Source organism: Athene cunicularia, assembly GCF_003259725.1.
Source record: "Athene cunicularia isolate RWA chromosome 4 unlocalized genomic scaffold, athCun1 chr4_part3, whole genome shotgun sequence".
NCBI lineage: Eukaryota > Metazoa > Chordata > Aves > Strigiformes > Strigidae > Athene > Athene cunicularia.
This window is the reverse complement of record NW_020799100.1, coordinates 8383830-8402115: the sequence shown is the minus strand read 5'-3', so window position 1 is coordinate 8402115 and position 18286 is coordinate 8383830. Positions and strand designations below refer to the sequence as shown.

At 35.8% G+C, this 18286-nt stretch overlaps 1 long non-coding RNA gene across 1 annotated transcript in view; it reads right to left on the bottom strand.

Annotated features, from left to right (window-relative positions):
• The window catches only part of LOC113479927, a 59450-nt gene that overhangs the window by 32802 nt on the left and 8362 nt on the right, over nucleotides 1–18286 (bottom strand). The window contains exon 2 of the long non-coding RNA XR_003398378.1: nucleotides 4365–4520. This is a non-coding gene — a long non-coding RNA (uncharacterized LOC113479927). The remainder of the gene's footprint in view (nucleotides 1–4364; nucleotides 4521–18286) is intronic.

The following is an 18286-nucleotide window of genomic DNA, read 5'->3' as shown; positions in this document are numbered from 1 at the left end:
AGATCTCAGTATCAATGGCAGGAAGCTGGAGAAACTTGATGCTTATGGGTTCTCATACATTTAATTCATTTCAAAAATTTATCATTTTTTTGTGATGAGCTGTGCTTCTACACTTCAATTTCTGCCTTCTTTATCTGTGAGGTAGGAGGATATCGGTTTGCAAGATGACCCTATTGTTATTTAAACAAAGCTTTTAGCATTTACTCATTATAATTCAGTTTTGTACCAAGTAGATTAGATATAAGAATTTGTATAGTAATATCTGTGATTAACAAGACAAAATGCCTCTTTTTTAGTTCCCATGGCATTATCTCCACAGAGAACTGGAAATCTTTTCTTTAAAAAATGTTAAGTAAATCTGTGAATTCTATTGTACTTTTATCCATTTTAATAGCGTAAATGTTCAAATTCACGGGAAGTGCTTTTTGCTTTTAATGACACAGTATCTAAAAGGTTTATGCTAAATCCTTAATCATATTCCTCCTGTTTAGCTTTTGCTCTTGGGTATAAAACCAGAAATGGTCACAGAACTGCAAGCTTGGAGAAAGATCAAAGAGACAGCTAGAAAAAATAAAACAAGTACACATAACTGCAATGAAGATTGTTGATAAACACATCACAGTGTGTGTAGTAATCACACAGTACAGTTATGACCACTGTTTGAGTTGAAACTTGGTATTTGACTGAACAGAGACACAAAGCTTGTAAATACATTACAATTTACAGTTTCTATTACCATAGAATCTGGACCTAATTGAGACTGGAATTCAAATCTTCACAGGTACTATTCAGTTAATATTCTAGATAATATTTGACAAATATACCTGCCCAATAAAACATATAATCTAAAAAGGATAGAAGGCAATCTGGAAGAAAGGTGGTATTTTTTCCATTTTACAGGTTTGGAAACTAAAACACAAAATGGTTTCAGGGTTAACCCAGAATATAATGATTTCTATGGGCTTTGGCTAGACTCTTGGATTATATGAACATTGTTTCCAAATGTCTCCTCAGAATCTGCCAGACACAGTACAGTGCAAGGGGTTTTGGCAAGATGGTGCAATAATGCAGGCTGCTCTGTGGAACATGTGACACAACCAGCAGAGCCATCGCTGGTCATCACCACAAAAGTCTGCAAGGACATAGTGGAGGCCTCTCTAAATCTGGGTGTTTCTGGAGGCTTCCTTTAGTTTACCAACAGTTTGTCTCTATGACTCCTCAAGAGCAATCAAAATTTAAGACTAAAATCATGAGGGAATTTGGCTTTAAGGACACTATTACAGGCATTTCTTTATCCACACATGGTATAACTCAATGTGATATAAGCATTTGAATTTAGACCTAAGCTTCTCACAATTCAGAAGTAACCTGTTCCTCTAGTCCTTAAGAAATTAAATGGCTCAGTTCATCCAAACACATGCAAGTTCGGATGCTTCTCTAGGTCTCTGGAGTCTCCAGAAGTAGGGCAAGAAATCTCATTAAAATGTGCGTGACTTCAAGGAAAGTTCCATGTGGGGTGTGGCTGCAGAATCAGACCTGACAATGTGTTCCTTTTGCTCAAACTTCATTTTCCAGAAACCCCTCAGCTGGCCTGATTCTGTGCACACAATCCTGGGTACCTGTGTCTGAGCTATACAGACATTCCTTCAACACTCCAAAGTGGGGTGTATTACACTTCATGGAACACTGAGAGAAATTTTCAGTGGAACACTGAGAGAAATTTTCATTCCAATGATTTAAGAAGACTACAATTAATGAACTAAATCCATGAAACTGCCAAATGAAACTAAAGAATTCAAGGTTTTCTGTACATTCCATTTTACAACTTTGTCAGTTACCTCACAATTTTTGCAAACACAATGGATTCACGATTGCTAGATTTAGTTTTGTACTATATTGTTTGATTTTAATCACTATTTTGAAAATAAAAATTAGTTCTGATATATAATTCATATTCTCATTTAGTCCACGCTGTATTTCATAATGTATTCTTTAAAATTTTACATTGAAATGGTTCTTTATTAATATCGCATTTTCCATTGTGTTTACACATGCAAAATCACAGCATTGTTGTTGCAAGATTTCTGGTAAGTGTGGAACAAGGCACTTGCAAAAGCTGTGTTCACTGCTTTCAATTTTCAGCAGGGCACATTACACCCAACATTTTAAAGCTACAAAAGAAATATACTCTTACAATCTCAGATGAATATAATGTCTTTGCTTGAGATTTTAACAAGTAATATCTAGCCACAGGTCACTTGAAAAAATCAAAGTTCAACCCATTTACAATATGCCTTACAAGACAGTCCTTTAGTGCTGCAGGTTCTGCAGACTTTATGTGGCCAGTTAAAAATTACACAATAGGTCAAAACTAATAAAGTGTAATATTTTTACTATTTCAATATTCTATATGTTTGTTTCTTTATTGAATCTGATGTCCTTGAATTTAAACAACAAATTTTGTAATCATGCAGCGTTTGACAGCTGCAGTTGCTCTGCTGCTTAGTTCTTTTAAAAAACATCTATTATCATCTTTCATTAGTATTTTTTGACGTTTCCAACACTGCAAATTACCTGCCTTTATAAAGTAATGTGCAGATATGAGCAAATATTTAGGACTCAGATCAGGATGCAACAATATGATATTTAAAATTATTATTTTGATATTCTATCATTGACGATATTCCTCATATTAACAAGACACGTTCATCCTCAAAAAGATACCTCCAGTAGAGCATGTACCATATCCATGTAAGAACATAATGACATAATTGCAGTATGAAAAACATGCTAACACTGCTTAAAGCTTACCAGCTTCTTTTCAGAATTTTTACTGCCTCATTTAGGAAAATATTAAAGAATTGAACAATGCAAAGGTTTTTTTTAAACTGGAACTTAACAGCTCATGATCTAGTATTTGCCACTAATGTGAACAAACAGTACTATATGATGCATAGCTTAGTGAAAAAACTCAGGTGAACTTCCATAAGCTGTAAGTCAGACATTCAATCACAATACGTAAAAATCGTTTCGTCAATTCTGAGGCCAACAGTTCTTCCTTAAAATGGCACACCAACCTGCCTCACTCTTTTCAGATTAGGCCCTTCTTCTGTCTGAGCCCTGAAGCTTGTATTATGCATAAATATGTATAAATCACATCTATTTTCATATTACACAAATACTTGTTCTATTTCCTCTGAAAGTCTACTCCACATGTTCAGTACTTTTATATTGACTTTAAATATAGATTTGTTCAACTGCAGCCTTTTTAGTCATCTGCTTACCTTGCCCAATTTATTCTAGTGTATTTACTAATTTATTTTACACGTAGACACTCTTAGCAACATACACTCAACTCTTTGCTGCTGTCCTCTGGCAGGGTAAGCTCCAGCCTCCTGTCAGTGAAGCCTGCCAAGCTCTGTATAGCTCCCACTCCCCGTGCAGTCATATAGAGAGGGTTTACGCTTTTCCATCTTCTGTGGCTCCTATGCAGCAGGAAGTACTGGGTGCAAGAGTCTCACTGCCTGCCCTGTGATGAAAGTCCACATTCTGCATATACAATCTAGTTTTTTTCTAAAAAGTACGGTCACAGATTTGAGGACTGAAGCTAAAAGTAAGCCCATGAGAAGTTTTAGATGTTAGGAGCTTTGGATAAAGTTGAGATGACTCTGATCTGCCTGACAATTTGTTTTATATCATCTTTCTGCAGTAAGCACTTTTTTTTGGTGGGTTGAAGTACCTCCTTTCCTGCTAGTACTCCAGTTAAGACCTCCTGACGTAAACCTAGTCTGCTCTCAGTTTGTTCTTGTTAATCAGGAATTCTTGGAACAATACAAACACATTTGTATTTTTAGCACACAGTATGTCTTTTCCATCTGCAAGACACTTATTTAAGCTACTTCCCTTTCCTACTGGCTAAACTATTATTCTCAGTTGATTAGATGGATTTGTTATCGTATTCTTATTAGAATGTGAAAAGATACCGAAACTTCTGACTTCATAAAACAGGCCAAAGAAACAGGATATCAGAAATAAAACTTGAATTAGTATCTTTTACACTTTTTAGCATTTGTTATCACTGGAACAAAACATATGACTGAACAACTGAGCAGTTTAAGAAACTATTCCTCATAAATGAAGGCCCTCCATTCCCAGTGTACACTACAGATACTGAGCACAGTACAGTGCTAGAACGGGCTGTAATTTTGGATTCTGTCATGGCCACCTCCCTCCAAGAAGAGTAGGAGACATCACGTCAGGAGAAAGGAGGAAAAAAAAAAGGGAAGAGCCAGGCAGCAGAGGTGCAGTGTACCCTGGAGGGTAAGCTGGTCATAACAACTCAGCTAATCAACAGTCTAACCTACCTCCTGCTAAGCCGACAGTGCGTTTCAGTTGATAATGCAACTTCTCAACACCACTGTGTTTCAGTACAAGTTGTACTTGGCAGCCTGCCACGGTGCTGAGTGATCCTTCTCCTGCGGGATTCCAGAGCTTCCACAAACACAACAGGTCACTTTCCACTAATGCGACATAAAAGAAAGAGATTGAAAATGTCAGTGTTGACATTGGCTGCCTGCTGAAATCAGTATGCAGAACCAAGCTCTGCTTACAATGCCCACGTTAAAGGGAAATCACGTAACTCCCTCTTTCCCCACTCGACTTCACCTCTCCCACATACAGACACGCTACCAACGCTGAACAGCTGGCTGGAGTCTGAAAAGAACGGCTGCAAAGTAATGAGTCTGAATCATTTTTAATGAGCACACATCTAGCTTCAGGATGGCAATGGTTGAATACCAAATGCTATATTGCCCAGCTGCCAGGGATAACCTAGCTCTGCCTGCGGCACTGGAAAGAACACAAGTATCTAGCAACACACACTCCAGGTGTTTCTCTTGGCCTGCTTGTCAGTGATAACACCTTTTGTAACATTTTGTACACTTGAAGGATTTCTTTCTTCTGTAAAATATTCAATAAATGTAAAGTAGTATTTTGGCTGTAAATTAGTACTGCATGGATTGTCTCGTAAATTCTTGTACAGTAGGAAGTGCCCTAATCTTAACCATTTGGCTTAGTAATGCACTTAAGGCTGCTTAAACAAACGTTGGAGAAAAGATTTTTTTCTTTTAAGATCAGATTAATTTCAATGTTGCTTTCAGAGAACACAAGCAAGACCAATACTTGAAGTCTGAATATTAAGTATGAATTAATAGAATGGCATAAAAAATAAATTGATGACCTGCAAAAACTACCTCGTTTTTAATGTTAGAAAATGTGATCACAAAGCTTGAAAATGGAAGATGAAAATTGTTAAAATGCTTTGGAAAGTAATCCATCACTGTTACTATTGATATGTCACATACTACACTTCAGAAGAGGATATGTCAAAATACATGGGGACTGTTGATTTAGCTCTGGCAGGCTTACAGCTAGCTAGATTCCTCTCCCAAAGATGTGCTGTGTTCACACCAAGGAGAGTAAATTCTTTAAAAAAAATCAGGAGAACTAGATCAATTCACACAATTACAGGTATAACCCACAGTATCCAGGAAAGAATAAACATTTAAATCAGGATGGGTTTGCTACCTAAACAGGCTCTTGAAACAGCAAAAGCCTCAGTAGGCCATTCAGTAAAGAATATCACTAAATTAATGCCAATAATATTTTAATCATGCACCATCTTCTATATCCCATTATTTTTATATTAATGAGTAAATGAACTGTGAAAAGACGTTGGAAAACACAGGAGAGAGAACATGCACCGATTAGCCAGCCGGCTTTTTGGATCTTTTAAAAATTTCATTTATGTCATGCTTCTGTAGCCTCATATGGCACCAGCATAAGCTGGCTTGCCACTTACTGCTTATACTGTTTATTTGTACCCATTTGTGTTAGTTCTGGAGTTGGCTGTTTACCAATTTCCCTATCTCCGTGGATTATCTCCTCCATTTTCATACATTTTCTGAAGCCCTAAGGCAACTGAATATTAAAATAAAACTAGAGTCTCTTTTGAATCCTTGAAGTAAATTTAAGAATTTAATGAGTCGAAATTTCTCCTGTTGTGGAAGTGGTACTCCAAATCAACGTGTAAACGCTATCATTTTTATTTTGGAAAGAGTAATAGAAACTTGTATCAGCTATTTTTAATGGAATGTAGGTCTTAAAAATCTTATCGCTTTCTTTTGATCTCAAATATTGTTTAATAAAGGTATTATTAATTTGTATTCTTTTGATATTATACTATATACTTACTATTCATTGAGACTCTTGCAATAGTAGTACAAATAAAGAAGATACATTCTCCCATGCTTGTGATTCTTCATTCGGTTTCTGAGAAAAAGTGGTCTAGTACACTGATTCAAACCACAGCTACAAATAACATTAATGTTTATGTATGTTCTTAAATCACAGTTATAGTAAGGCTAAAATTTGACTCTTAGTCACTTTTCTGTTGCTGAATTTTTTAATCTCTTATTACAATGGCCTGCCTAATGTGTTTGATAAACATGAAACATTACAAATGAAGAAATAAATAGGATTAACTGAAGTGCTCTTTTCTTATACTTTAATTACTACTACTGCAACAGCTTGAGCCTATTTTCCTCTGTGGATTGAAGGATTGGAAGTTTGAATAGTACTTCTTTTCCAAATTCTAGTGTAATTCCCCCTAGTCTGAGAAACCAGTATCTCAGGCTTTGTCTTTCACAAGTTTGTGAAACCTACTCAAAAACCTGAATAATCAGGTGTTAGACTGCACTGAGCTACATACTCTTACAGCTACAAAACCCACTGAAAACTCATTGTTGATTCTTCCTCTACCCTTTAACCACTTATTCACCCAAGTGAAGATCTTCTTTCTTAACCTCTGAGAGCTTAACTTCTATGGGAGTCTTTGACACGTGTGATTTTTTTAATTGGCATTTACAAATAAAAGTAGACTTATCAACTGCTTTTTTCTCATTCACCTGCTCAGTGACTTCTTGAAAGATTCCAATAGATTTGTGAAAAAAGTTGAGTTGACTTTTCCTAAATATATAATTATTACTGTGTGAATTTGCTCCACTCTTTAAGTAGTTTCTATTAATTTGACAGGTACAGTTTTCAGCACAGTAGGATTATTATTCTAAGAGAGAGAAACATCATGCATACTTTCATATCACAAAGACAGATTTCCAAGACAGACTTTCATTTAGCCATAACTATTGCACATCTGTTAGCAGCTGGGATCTTGCATAAGTCAGTATATTGCACTTCAGTGTTAGGTGGCTGACTAGAGAACTTCCAAAATGCCGTATTAGTTTACAAAAAGCAATTCTACTGACTGAAGACAGAGTGCAGGAAGTCATTCAGGGTAAGAGAATTCAACAAAAAAAATCTTAGAAAAACCTTACCATAAGCATACATAAATTAATTAGAATCTTTTCTGTATGTTTTATTATCCTATCTTGCTCAGTTACAAGGCACGTAGTTTAATAAAATCAGAGTGGCATCAAAAGGATAGGATTTCTCTGAACTGCAGACTGAAATATATCATGGAAATACTCAAACCTATCTTACAGAGTTAGTTCAGGTGCCACCCTGGGGTGTCAGGGAATTCAGTTAGGCAATTTACCAAATAGAACCCTACCCCTAGTGTAAGATGACTGAAATCATCCATTATAACACTAACTTGGGAATGCTGGGCAGTTTACAATGGAACTATCATGTTTTTTTAATCTAATAACAACATATTAATACTTAATTAAGGTCTTCTGAAACCAAAGATTTGCCCACAGTACAATGTAGGGCACTGCAGAAATACCTGCCACTAACTATGCTATACCTGAAATGGAGGTTATAGGGACTGTTTACACAGCTCAATGTGGGGCAAAGTAGCTGTCCAGCTATTTTGCAAAGGCTGTTGACCTAGTAAATCTGAGCAGAGTGCTCTGTGAATGTAGCTATACTGCTCTCAGGACCTGAGCTATCTCTGCACTGCATAGCACCATGTAAACATCCTTGAGACCCTCCGTTTACTCATGGATCAGGGACGGCAAGCCATGTTAACATCTCAGATCACCTTTCTCATATAGCCTAACGTCCTTCAGAGGAAATATTTCTGTAGGCAAGAAGGCAGACCAAGCCTTTAAAACCAGTATTAGGCTCTCCAACTGCTGAGACTACCAACTGCTCTTTTAAGAAAAGCCAAATTGTGATGTGTACCAGCTGAGGAGCAGCCTAACATTATGGCTAAACTTATTTACTGTTAGCTTGTGCCAAAAAATGTGGGTGTCCCTGTCCATCAGCTCCTGCCCCCATATTTCCAATCTCTTTTGTGTCATGGAATAGCCTAAAAATTTTGACATCCTATCTCTGAATTCCTGCTATAGAAATCAAACTGTGTCTTACAAGTGCAGTATTTACAAATCACAGAATCACCTAGGTTGGAAAAGACCGTGAAGATCATCCAGTCCAACCTAACACTGACAGTTCCCAACTACACCGGATCCCTCAGCGCTATGTCGACTCTCCTCTTAAACAGCTCCAGGGATGGGGACTCCACCACCTCCCTGGGCAGCCCATTCCAACACCTAACAACCCGTTCTGTGAAGAAATGCTTCCTAATATCCAGTTTAAACCTTCCCTGGTGCAAATTGAGGCCATTCCCTCTTGTCCTATCGCTTATTACTTGGTTAAATAGACTCATCCCCAGCTCTCTGCACCCTCCTTTCAGGGAGCTGTAGAGGGCGATGAGGTCTCCCCTCAGCCTCCTCTTCTCCAGACTAAACACCCCCAGTTCCCTCAGCCGCTCCCTGTACGACCTGTGCTCCAGACCCTGCACCAGCTCCGTTGCCCTTCTCTGGACATGCTAGAAGGTCTTGCTCAATCTCTATAATAACAGAGAATCTTCTGGCCATCAAGTCTGTGAAATTGAAGGCTGGCATTGCTTGACAAATATGTGGGGGTTTTTTTGACCAGGTATCACAGTGGCTTCTTTTGCAAAAAAATGCTGCTTCTAATTATGCACTGAAAAAATGATTCTTCTAATTATGCACTCTCAGTCATCTGTTCCCGATTCCCTTCCCGTAACACATCTTTCCAAGGTTAATATCACACCATGATTATATGTAGAGAATTGCATAGGGAAAAGTTGAGAGTATAAACAGGAGACAAAATGCATATTCAGCAAAACAGTAGATTCTTCATTTTTAGAGTGATCTTGTGCTTTTTTTTTTTTTTTCACAGTTTATTATTTGTAGAATAAGGACTTGCTTACTGGGCAGAATCATCAGTAATAGCTCAAAGCAAAAATTACTCTCAAGTTGGGAAAGATAACTGAACAAAGCATTGCACCTTGTCCAAAGCCTGCAAGATGAACATAAAATTTAAAAAAATTACACTATGAACTGAGATTATGGAGTTGGTGATATTCAAATCTAGACAAAGAACTGAATACAAGGTATGTTTTTCCCATAAACCATATTTCTATATTAAAAGTGAAAGGAAGCACAGATCCATTGCTTCATCTAGCCTTGGAGTGCACTGCACTTTTGTGTTGTAGCAACTAGTGATGAGGCATTGAACAATCTGATTGTTACTTTAGCTGTGGTAGGACATTAACAGACAAACAGTAGGTTCTTAGTGCTTCTGTTCCTTAATGCCCAGCCTGCACTTGTAAAAAGGTCTTGTTTTTTGCCATCTTCTCAAGTCTAGCTCACAGAAGCTGTTGCCCTTGATTTGGTAGTATGTCATTACTAAAAAAAGACAAATGGCATTTCTGTCAGCTAAGAATCTAAATCAGACCTGCACTTAAATTTTTAATTTCTGTGTTCTATTCAACAACAACAAAACGTCCTACAGAGCTCTGTCTTAAGAGAAGCTGAAAAATCTTCTGTTGGGTCTTGCAGTCTGGTTTCAGTAACAAATATATATACAGTGCCTTCCTCTAGGGAAGTATTGATATGAATCACCCTATTTAAGAAAAGGTGTATTAGAAGAGAATGAATCATTGTTTGCTCTACGCAGAACTGCAGCACATTGTAGGTACAAGTATTATTCATCCAGATGTGTAGTAACACCACTAAAACACTCTTCGTAAGTATTTTAGCCATAGACACATTCTCCTTCTGGAAGTTATAACTAAAAATCTTACTTTGTGAATGGATACTCCACTCTGTACACACTGACAGTAATATAATCACTGTAAGCAAAACAATCTAGTATTATCAGGTGCATGTATATTTTTTCTCCTGGTAGGCTGCCAACACAGACTGAAAGCACTCAATCACTTTTGATCTTGGAAACTAAATGTTACTAACGTTGGTTAAAATTTAGATGGGAGATCATGAAATACAGAATCACAATTGATGTAGAACAAAAAATTGTAACTGACTATTCAATAAATGTTAGGCCTCATAATATCAAAAGATTGCTGTTATTTAGTCCTACTGTTGCTGCTTAATTGTCATGGAAGTAAAAGAAAACAAGAATGATGAATTCCTATGCTCTAGAAATGTAATAATTTCACAGATAAATGTTATTTTCCATTTCTAGAAAAGACAGGCAAGAAAATAAAAATTATCAGGATCACTTATTTCTTCCTTTGTGATTTCAATTCATGATGAATAAATCTATAAACTATTTTAGTTTTTAAAACTGAAAATAGTGTTAACAGCTTAGTTACAAGCAAAGATATACCATCAGCAAAGAAAAAATGAAAAAGTATTTCAAGAAACATATGTAACATTTTCTTAATTGAAACCAGTGCTATTTACAGTTAATTACAAAATGTAGTCTATTAAAATACAGCTAAACCCAACTGCAATGGAATTTAGCCTAAAGGTTTTAATTGTAAACACTGTTTGCCTCTGTAATAGCATAAATGACATCTTTAAAGTTGCTAACTTGTATGAAAAGGGAAATAATCATTACTTGCCAACAGGATGGAAGAGGGACAATAGTGTATTACTGTAATTAGGAACTTGTATCCTCTTTCTGCAGAAACAAGAGTCCAGTTTTTCCCTTACAGCAGATATGGATATTTTGTATTTTATCAATTATAAACAGCCCAGTAGATAAAATTTTTAATTCCAGTGATTGAATGCAAGATAAATACAGCATTTAAAATACCAATCTTTTCTATCAGCTGACAATAAATTACTTATTCAGTTCACTGTTAGGAAAATAGTGCTTTGATACTGCTGATGGACTGTTGGAAAAGTAATTGGTAATAAAAAGCATTTACAGATTTTGGAGGGACTGATCTGATCAGCATGTCTGAGCTGAGCAGAGGATTTTTGTGAATTAAGTTCATTTTGTAAGGTGTAAATGCCATGTTCTATGTCCACAGTAGGTGAGATGGGATCTTCCCTAACAGGACACATGTGTACCCTCTCAAAATTAAGTTTGTCCATATTTGCATAGTATCTAAAAGGAAACTAGAAATCAGGATTCTTTACCTGTTTAGTTTAATTATTTATATTGATCTTAGTTTAGTTTATTTTATATTGATTTTAGTTGATCTTTTAACTATTCACATTTATTGTCTATGGAAGATTAGAAAACCATTCAATTGCAGCTTTGCCTGAATAAAAACTGTCCATAAAGCTTACAATGGTATTCTTACATACTGTTAATATATTTTCACAATTCAGAACTTTTTTCCAGTATTTTATATAATTATTTTCGTCTAGGACTATACGCATCACTAACACTAGACTGCGTACTATGGACCTTTAACTAGCAAATGACTGGGCAAGCTTTGCCCCTAAAATGACTGAGATTAACCACAACAAAAAAATTATCCATTTGCCTTTTGCTCTAATCCACTGTCGTCATGAGCATTGTAGGTCTGTGTTTGTAAGACATTATTACCAACATATATATATAGCTTGAGTCACACATGACTTGTGAACAGTTTGAGGTGGTCCCATATCAAGCCTGCATCACTGGATTGGCAACAAAAATGTAGGTATTTCAAATACTCTGTTAAAGGGACTTCTAGACTGTCTTGGGAGTGAGGTGCATACTTACTCAGCTCCGTCCGACTGTGAAGCAATATAACCTGTAATAGCTGTTGTTATTTCCCTTCTCTGGAGCATCTTTCTTATGTTTTTTTCTCCATGTTATACAGCTAGTGGAAACAGGCCACGTAGAGGTACATATATTATTACACAAGAGCTGCCTTGGTGTAAATGTCTGATTTTTAGTTAACAAACATGGAATTTTTTAAAAGAAATTGCGCTTCTAGGTGTAATTGTTCTTGCAAATTCTGAAATATTTTACAAAGTCACAAAAAGTAGTCAACTTCCGGAGCGCACTACTGTTGTTCCGTGACTACAGCTGGCTGCATTCCAGCCCAATATATTGACTCATAAACTCAGTGCCCCTCTGTTATTCTTATAAAACCTTATTCTTGTGTGTGAGTCAAAAGCTTAGGATTCTCTCAAACAATACATTTCTACAGTCTCATTCTTGGTTGTCAGCTAATCATCTGTGAACTCCCTGCAAATATTTAAAAAACAAGGCAGAACAATTGTGTTGACTCAACAGTGCACTCTACCACCTTTTGGTCAGGTAACATACAGAAGAGGAGCCTCTCTCATTAAAGACACTGCTAAAGGCCCAAATTCTTGCTCTTTCTGGCAGCCCAGAAGAATAGCTCTATTAGATGCTTTAAAATTTAGAGAAATGTATTAAATGTTTGGCACTCTTACTTGCTTCTGCTTGTACAGGCAGGCTCTAGCACCCTTTATGCCCTTCAAATGAAATCCTAAACACATGGGAACACAGAAGAATGAAGGCCACTTACCAACAAATTTACTGTCTTTCCTTTTAATAATTCTAAATATCTAAGTCCTCTTAAAAATGTTACTTTCACTAATTTAATCTTATTATTTTTCTTGCACCGATTGCTACATATGCATAAACTTTTCAATTTGTACAGACAGATCATAACCAATTATTTTAGCATTCTATAGATTCAACAGCAAGCCCAAAAATTTATTAACAGCTCTGGAAAGTGCACCAATTTTCCGCATGAGAATTTAGACAAGCAAATTCAAACTGTGTATAAACATCCATGGGTATAAAAACTTTTAGAAGATGCTTGTGAAAAACATGGTTCTTATCAGAGGTTCGACAGGCTGGGCTTTCCCTCCTGTAGCTGGAATCAGAAAGTTAGTCTTTGTTACCCGTTCTTCAGTTTTGAGCATTTATATCTGAGTTTTAGCAAAGCAACTTCAGACATCAGCAGCTTTTAATAATTAGATATCCCAACCAGTTGTAGCTTGTCAAACAAAAATCAGAAATATTTCCTGTAACATTAATCAGGAAATCATTTCACAAATATGACCCTAGGAAAAGCATGCAGTACCGTATTTGCATGAATGCACCAAAGTTCAGAGATAGAGCAGGTGACAAACTGAAAGAAACACCAAATTTCAAGATCTAAAAATTGTAATTTAGTATAAATATAAATTGTAAAACCTTTCCTATCTTTATTAAGTGGTCTTACTTCCTGTGAAGCTGCTCTAGATCTATTATGCAGCTAAGAACAGAATTAGTCTTAGAGAAAGTTGAATCAAGTACACTCATATTCCCTGACATACTTTACATAATTTTTTTTTCAGTGAAAACACAACTTTGCCTCCGTTTTTGCTCTTAAAACTGTAAGACAGAATTCTCTTTCCATAGCTTGCAGAAGGAAAATTAGCTAACATGCAAAAGCCCATGACTCCACCCTAGCCTCCCATTTAGGCTGCACCCGCTCCCAAAATAGCAGTGCTTGTGCTACTCAGTGTCAGTCACAGCAGCTCTAGTGGATATATTTTTGATATATGACTGTAGACACAAGAAGGAGAGTATTTTATTAACTGTGTGAATAGTAAAAATATGAATTTTAATTTACAATTGGATACAAATTCAAGTATGTTTACCTAAGAAATGTAATATTTCCTTAAAGAAGTCTGAGAATGAATACAATTAAACACGTATTTTAGCTTTGCCCATGCAAATGTGAGCAGCCTTCAGCAATCTTCTTTGTTATCTTTACTTATTCATTACTCCAACACATAATTATTTTTAAAATATCACAATGACATGATGTTGTTGCAGAACATTATCTGGTATTCCTTTGAAAACTAATCTCTGTCAGTTCTCCCATGAAACAGAAGAAGTAAGATTTTCTACGAATAAACCCCACCCAGTTAAAGTGACTTCCTTCACTCAAAAAATCTGGAAATGAATCAAAACCTCTCTAAAAATATTGTTTTTCCACATAAGTAAGCAGAGGCAAAGACAGTTTAAGTTATTTAAGTGTCAATATAATCCAACAACCCATTATAAACATAGTACACAATCTTTCCAGAAAGCACCTAAGGAGTCAAGAAATGATACCTGATTGCAGATATATTTGTCATACTATTCCCAAAAGGTATTATGAAACACTGTCCTGTTTTTTAAATCTTCAGATTTAAGATCAATAATAATGTGAATTAACTTCATTAATGACATTGAAATCTTATTGCTACATACAAACTAGTTTGCAGACCTTTTAACTATACATTATAGCTTCTTTTGGCTCTTCTGTTAAGAAGTGTAATACCGGTTCATAAGCATGTGGTTAATTTCCAGAGACAGTGGCTTTGCTGGACCACAGACATTCTGAGTCTTGTATGGTTAAAAGATTACATTCCTCTGAGGTGAATGCTTTTTAGACCTAGAAACACTGGGATGGAGCAATGTCTCTTGGATCCAGTAATAAGGCATTTGCTCCAGCAATGACTGAGAAAGCGTTTTCATTATCCCACCAACAACTACAATGGTTTAAAAATGTAGCAACTCCAGAAATGGTTAATTATACACTGTATTGCATGCACAGTCTTTTGAGTTACTCACATCAACAGGAAATAGAGCAGATAATACAGCAAACACTGTGTAGAGGATGTAAACAGTGTTATCTTTAAAGAAATATTAATGTCCTCTTTTTTTCAGGAATCTCCCTTGATTCTCTATGAAAGGAATGATCGTTCACGATAAAGAAATGTGATGAAACAGCAGAGGATGTTTCTCAACCAAGTAGGAACAGGAGTTTTCTGGATTAATATAAAGGGGCTTTGACTTCATAAAAAGGAGCAAAATAAAGAGGAATAGAGGAAAAGATTTTATATTGAAAATTTCCATGTAATTTTTATTTTCCAAAGTTTCAGATATTTACCTTCCCTTTTTTCTTCAACAATCTCAATGTTACTTGAAGATATTTATGTCCCAAATTTGTCTGTCTTTTTTTTTGTTTTAAAGAGTAGGTTGATAGCTACATCAGTGACAGAGCTAACCATCCATAGAAATTAAATCCTCTGGATTTCAAAGAAGCTTTGGAAAAAGAAGAATCATCAAATTCAATCTAATAAAAACAAGAATAATTTCCAGACTACAATGTGGTTATGAAAATGTGTATCAACAAAGGTAAATTTTACATCACATTCTAATTCTGACTCAGACCCAATTTTACTTCAGAAATGCAATTTCAAAAGTGCAATGACTGTACTCTCCATGAAAAGGTATATCTTTCTTGTACTAACTAATGTACTAACAGACTACAAACAATTTTTGGATTGATTCTCTTCAAATGCCGCCAAATTTTCTTTAGCCCTGCTATTAATAGATTTGTTGTTTTATCTTTATCTTCCCATCTCAGTTTTCTGAAGTTCCTAATTTTCAGTTCATTTGAAGTGTTATTTCTGGGGTTTATATTTGCATTGTATATATGATGCAATGAACATTTACTTATTTTTTTTAATTATCCTTTCATCTTCATTATTTTTACAAGTATTTCATTATCCTTTCCTCTTCATTATTTTTACAAGTAAAAAATTTGGGTTCAACAAAGAAGACAGAGAAAAACTGTGATGATGACCATATCCTCCTACTGACTTATGCTGAAGGCAAAAGAAAAGGTATTGAGCAGTTAATAATAACTACTAAAGTGTATTTATATTACTTTAATACTATATCCCGTTGTCAAACTTTGCATGTTTTCTATTGTAGTCATGAGGATACTAGTGTAAATTCAGACAAAAAGCTTTCCTAAATGTAATGCCACAGACTGTGGATCCAAATTTAAGCCAAACCACCGAATGAATCTGGGATCCAATTCTAACAGTAGAATGTTTCCTTAACGCCATAGCAGCCATGACTTCAGTACTGACTCAGCTGTAATGATGAAACCTATTAAACCACTGACATCCTTTCTCGTAATACGATGAATTTTTCTTACACATCTCCCATTCAAGTACAGACGAGGACCAACTGTCCTTAGTTTCTGAGGTATTACATGATCCTACCTCAAGCACAAAAGCATTTAAACTAACATGCTTATTAGCTTTCTTAATGTTAAAGTGATTAACATGTTACCTCTTGCTAATTTTGTGACTCAAAGAACAAGACATTCAGCATTGCTCATTTCTGGAGTTTTGTTAGATTTACTTTTTTTACTACTGCAGCAATTGCAACCTATATGAAATGAGACACTAAATGAGATACCGTTTCTATAAAAATATTTTTCAATACCTAAATATATATATTTTAATTACAGTGATGTAGTAGTATATGTGTAATAAACCAAATTATTACCTCAAGCCCTATAATATACTCAGTGCTACTGCTGATTATCTAATGACTAAATCTATTAAATTAGATACCCATAATTTATGTTTGTAAATTCTATATTAAGTTTCTTTTCTGTTCTGGAATACTTGTTCCCTAGTGAAGATGCCTGCATGTGGATAGTGGGCATTACTGAACAGACACACTGGCAGACCTGAACTCACACTGCTTCTGTTATGCTGAGGTAAACCAATTTTGGACCAAAAAAAAGTGCATAGGCTAACCAACCTTGCTGAATGGTTGGACTTAGTCTGGGCACACTGTCACACTAGCATACCTGTGTGGCTTCTGGATGCCACACAGGGCTTCTTAGCTCTGCAACAGCACAGAATTGATGCTTCTGAGTCAGAGCTAGATCATGGCTGGCTATCTTGGACTACAGGCATAAAAACTTGGGTCTGTCTGCACAGACATGCCCAGACCCATTCTAGTAAAGATTTCAAAATGGTTATGTATTTTATGATTTTGAAATAAATATATAGGGCCAAATACTACTCTTACTTACACAAGAGCAAATCAGGAGGAACTCATTATTTCCATATTTAATTTGCAGATCATTAACTTCAGGTCTGCATCTCCAAATTTGCACTAGCACCACTAAAAGAAAGATCTGCTCCTATAACTTTGGGCTGGCAGAAGCAGCTGCTCATCTGTTTCAGAAAAGATTCCGGCTCAACTTGTACTATTTACCCTTTAGATAGCAGCATAAAGATAGAGAACCATAATTTTTTAACACAGAGATATTTGCTGAATAAAGTAGGATTAATGTTACTATTTAATTATTTATTTGATCTTAGAATGTGAAGGACTAATTAAGAGTGGCTAGAATATGTCAAAACAGGCAAATTAAAGATCTTCCATGTGTCTCCCCTACACATCCTAATGCCACCAATTTCAATTTTATTCTTTCAGTTCCAATCTTGCTACTAGACAAACGCTTGCTCCCGCTCTCTTTATGTGTGGCATTCTGTGGTATGTGGGTAAGAAAACGTTTTTGCCTTCCTTCTTTCATTCTTTCTTTCCTCATTTTCCCTTTCTTTCTCAGATTCCACTTTGATAGTCTTCGAGAGATTTTAAACTAACTACCCTGCATATCAGTGACACTCTGATGTTAAATAGTGTTACCAAGGTCATTTTGACAGAAGGACCAGAAGTAATGTTTGTTTTGAAACAGAGTGCTCTGTTTAAATCTGTTTATTTCTCTACTAGGTCTAGGCACTTTGAGCTGTCATGATGACTCAGAGCAAAGTTGCAAAGCCTCAGTTTTACAAAGAGATTAGTCACTTTGTTTTTTTGCACTGAGCTGCTCTGAGTCAGCTTCAGATTGTTGCACACAGAGTACCTGGGTACATCTTCAAGTAGTACAGGTAACTTTAGTGCAAATTTCTGAAAGGAAAGCAGTCTCTGAATATCTGAGCAAATAACTGACTAGGCCTACCTTTTCTAATATCCCTAAATAAGAACTGGGTTTTAAAATGAAAGAAATTGTAACAGTGTGAATGTTGATTTATATTTTTTCCCTCAGCCAAAGAGAAACTTTAGGGTTAGCAGCCTGAAATAAACTCTGAGTATACTAAACAATCGGTTGAGCTGTGCTCTTTATTCATTAACTATTTTGGGGATTAAAAATTTAGACACTAAA